The sequence below is a fragment of the Ptychodera flava genome, chromosome 2 (assembly GCF_041260155.1).
Source record: "Ptychodera flava strain L36383 chromosome 2, AS_Pfla_20210202, whole genome shotgun sequence".
In the NCBI taxonomy this organism is placed as follows: domain Eukaryota; kingdom Metazoa; phylum Hemichordata; class Enteropneusta; family Ptychoderidae; genus Ptychodera; species Ptychodera flava.
Genome location: NC_091929.1, coordinates 28,832,962 through 28,838,236, shown reverse-complemented (window position 1 = coordinate 28,838,236; position 5,275 = coordinate 28,832,962).

Genomic DNA, 5,275 nt, shown 5'->3' with positions numbered 1-5,275 from the left:
AAGGTTACACGATTAATCGGTTGCAGCAAGTTAATGACTTACCAATAATAATTAATCTCGGCTATAATGATGCCATTTCTTCACGAATTATGGTCCTGAATCAGTCAGGTGAATCAAAAAGTCATAATAAGCCTGCAAACGATCTCAGGTAACGTCATACAGGATATTCATCCATTTTACTGAGGGGAAATGTCCCGGGGGACTTTTTTTGCAAAGTGGTCTGAAGAAAATTTTCAGTAACTGTAAACGTTCAATAACATTTTTGTTATTTCTGTTCTAGAAAGCAAGCAATTTTCTGACAAAACGTACGTTTTGTAGAATACATTATGCTATTGTTGAAAAAATTAATAATAGTCGCGGCAACAATTTCAGTTACCAACAATAATGTGGAACATCACTCACAAACACAGTCGTCACTCAGGCAAGTTGAACACTTGGTGTGTCATCGTGGTATTGAGAGTGCACAAGATACTATCTATACTTTACAAATAGCAAAATTAAGATAGAACGCGCCCAAGGACAGTTATTTTGGCTCTCAAACTTTTACGGTACGTTTTTGGTCTACCATTTGAAGGAGGGGGGACATTTTCGAGCTCGTTCAGTCAATAAGCTTTCCCCAGCTAATTTTTGTGAAAAAAAATCGAATTTTTCCGAGGCGCGGGCTACCTTACTTGGAAACACGCTAGAGTTTAAGCTAATGGAGCTAGTTTTAAAGTTGGCATGTTAAGATGAGTACCTAACTACCCCTAAACAAACGAATAATGGTATAAAAATTCTAAAATTATGAACAGTGCGTTTAAATAGTGATGTCTGCGATTTGATATCACAATTTATAACGACTTGACTCGTGACATTTAAATGTCGAGAAAACATGCAGATCAATGAAGAGACAGTCTCCAGTATTTTTAGAAGTCTATCCTTTATGACCAACATCCTCTATAAACAGAGAAACAGGAATCTATGTTTTAAAAATGCCGTATTTAGCACAATTTTAATTTGATATCAAACATGATTTCCGTAGTATAATTTGAAGCTTATGTTCCAATATGATCATTATTGTTTTGCATTTAAAGTTGCTAACAATACATTTCTAGTTACGCGCCATATTCAATTATTGTCCTTTACTAATACAAGAAGAAATGCGCGCCAATTTCTGTAATACGATAATATGAACAACATTGAAAGGTTGAGTTTTGTAAGTTTGTCAAAATGATGTCAAAGTTATTACAAGCCTGGTGTGCACCAGAGTTGGTTGAGACTGGACGCAGGGTGGCTGTCAGTCATCGTCTATAGATAAAAATGATGAAAATCCGTCGACTTAGGGAGTATGTGAAGATTCACTGGAGTTTCATTTACTTTGTAAAAATCTATGAATAGCAGCTGTTCAGGAAAACCATATAAATGTTGAAAATGATATGATGAAAGTACAAAAAATTGTGATCCATTGTATAGAAAAATCACATAAAAAGATTAAAAGATGCAAGAGTAAACATTACATATTTCGAAGTACAACGTATCATTTATATTATTCATCGAGAATAAGTCCAAATGCTCATTGTGACTGCAATACTGGCAGACTGAAAGCAACCGCTCCCAATCCACGGATCTAGGTTTTGCATTTGAACTCAGGTTGTAAAATAAAATGTCATACGATTTTCAATCAATTGCACGAGGAAGTTAAGCACAGACCACGGATCGAAGTTCGCCTTCGTTAAAATGTGCTGGACCTACTACCATCTCGAACTCAAGAATGTCAAAAAGTGATCTGCAAACAAAATCAATGTTCATGGTGCCTTCTTTTAATGTCGACAAGAAAATCGTCGATAATAGGTATGATCTTTCTTCAAGGTGTCGTTACGAAGTCTTCTAGATATTGAATTATCTGCGATATAGAATACCTGGGGCTAAAGTGATCCATACTGTGTTAACCTAGTGACTTAACTGAGGAGGACACCATTATGCCCCTGAGCAGATCATTGATTCGTGTATTTACCCTGATACATCAGTTCTACCTAAAGCATGAAGCGGAATGGACGTGTCTTACTACATGATATTAAATACCATATTAATATTACAGAACAAACTAGTGATAGATCTTGCTATATCGTGTTTGCAGGCCTATAAGCACATTTCAGTTTAATGTTTCTGCGTATTTCTTTACCTTTGAACTCTTTTATACATACATACATACATACATACATACACACACACACATACACACACACACATACATACATACATACATACATACATACATACATACATACATACATACATACATACATACATACATACATACATACATACATACATACATACATACATACATACATACATACATACATACATACATACTTACATAATTACATATATGTATCTATCTATTTGTGTATGTATGTATGTATCCATCTATCTATGTACACATATATATGTATATAAATAGTCACATTTCTGTCAATGTAAAAGTTTAGAGACAAACATTGTTTGCTGTAACTTATAAATTTGCCTTTGGACCGTCATTTCCGTCTTCGTCACCGGACAGAAATACAGACTGACAGACAGACAGACTGACAGACAGACAGATAGACAGAGACGGACAGACAACTAGAAATAAAGACAGGCTTAAAAAAGCAAAGAGCTAGCTATATACTGAAAGTTTCTGTTTCTATTTTCAGTAACTTGTTGTATGCTTTGCGATCGAGTGCAACAAAAGAGTTCTTACTTGACTGCCAAATGTGAGAAGATGCGAGGAGAATTTTCTTGATACCTTTGATCGATACATATGCAAGGACATTGGCAGTCTTGCTATTCAAATTACTTACAGAGCGCAAATTGATTTTCCCAACAGTTTTTCCCCTGTGGGATGACCCGAGAATACCGTGACGCAGTTTAGGTCTTTAATATCCATTTGGTATGTAGATTGTAAAATATCGCCATCCAATACTAATGCGTATTTGCTATATGCACGTATCTGTATTGGACACATTGCCTGCTGTATTGATACTTCATGGTTCATGGACGTGATTACTAAATCGTTCATCTCTCTTGCATTTCTTGAGCATCGCAAGAAACGTACGTCTGCGTGTATGTGTGTCTCTGCATATATACATGCACGGATGTTTTAGTAAATGCATACATTGATGCGTTAATTAATTAATACTAGCACGCCTATGTATGTATGTATGTATGTATGTATGTATGTATGTATGTATATATGTATGTATGTATGTATGTATGTATGTATGTATGTATGTATGTATGTATGTATGTATGTATGTATGTATGTATGTATGTTAAAAATGTATGTATGTATGTTAAAAATGTATGTATGTATGTATGTATGTATGTATGTATGTATGTATGTATGTATGTATGTATATATGTATGTATGTATGTATGTATGTATGTATGTATGTATGTATGTATGTATGTATGTACTGTAGCTACGTATGCGTGTATGTTGCAAGATATCAGTTGGAAACTTAAACACCGTGATTCGGTTTGTAATGTCTGTTTAATGTAGCCACTTACAGATAGAGGTATCGTCGTTAAAGGCGCAGGTGGTTCTTCAATATTACGTTAACGTATAGTAGTACGCGTCTCGAAATAAAGAAAAACTATGCCATTCCTTTTCGAAATCGAGAACAAAGATCAGGGGTCACGTGAAAGACTTTGTACCAGAGAAACAAATACCCAATATTTACCGATACTTAAAATTCAGATTTGCCGTCATCTCTGTCTTAACTCGGGGTAGGGTTGGGGGTAAAGTTTTCGATTTCCACAAATATAAGCCGGTGAAAACTACATTCACTCCATGAGTTTCAGAATGAGTCCCCAAAAATGTTAGACCAAAAGAATATTGTAAATGTTTGAGAATTGCGAATATCTGTCCCCGAGGCGCATTCTACCTTGAGGCTCAATGAATCTCAGAGAAGGACGTTTAATCAAATACGTTCTATACTGCAAGAGTTAAAACCGCGAACTCCGCCATGTCTCCATATTTCGTATCGTGTGCGACATTTATATCAAGTGTACGATCACTCTTATAATGAGCTCAATCGATGTAAATTCCTCGATATGGTTGTCTGTATCCCACAAGAAGTTTTTCGTCGACTTTTCCTCGTTGATGGAATCTTTACCAGAATGACGGAGCAAATCTTTCTTGACACAGCTTTTACAACCGATCGGTATCTAATTAGTACACGTGATATTAAAATGAACGTATGCTTTTCCCATATGCAGGACTAGTAATTAAAAACAACCTCGATACAATAGTTTTAGAAATTCTATATGTTTGTAGTGAAGAAATAAAACTATTTCAAACGTACAATCGACTACGGGAGCAAAATAATTTAACTGGGCCTCATTACAAAAGTTCGCTAAATATAAAGGAAATAGCAAAAATATACCTTATCCTATCAGATATTGAGTGAATCTCTTTGCTTCGGAAATATTGACCGCATATGCCAAAATAATAAAGGGATCTAATAGCCAATCATCACTATGACAACGGCGAACTGCGTTCATTACTTGTCTTTTTTGCGATTTTAATGAACGCAATCAAATAGAAGGTAGACATTGTGTAGACAATAAAAAAGTGAGATGCGTGGACGCGATAGCCACTTTCGCCGTCAACGTCTGCGCATGCTAAAATTAGATTATTGATAGGGAGCGATTAGTGAACTGAAAGAGGCGGCCCTGCGTTGCGAAATTGATACGCGTCGTGGACCAGCGATGTGGAAAACGGCAGATGCGATCAACTAGTATCAGAAGATTCGATATTGTGTTCGCAATGATGCAATCTTGTTACTGGGGAAATCTGCTTCCTGGGAATAATTGTCCAATTACAAGCCGGTTCTCTGTCTGGCAACCTGTACTTTAAGGACAATTGGACATCTGCAGTGTACGTTCTTGAAATTCAAGACTTTAAATATACTTTCATCGTGGTATTATCTGTATGGTGCTATCTGTTCCAGCCAATCGCTGTCCTGGAGGGACTGTGAGCCAATACAGTCTATTAGCGATATTTCAAAAGTCCATGCGTGTTCCTTTGGACACTGCCTCACGATACACGCATGCGTACCTACTTATCAACTTCTTTCCTGCATCCGTCTTGTGATGTACTTCATCTATTTTGAGATCAACTGTAAGACGTATGTGAGGCAATAAGACCAATTTAAGGTATCAATATTTATGAGGGGAAGTGCTCTAGGAGTTAATGGATAATGCAGTTTGTCGTGGTGAGAAGAGTACTGCCAGTACGCATGCGTTGTAG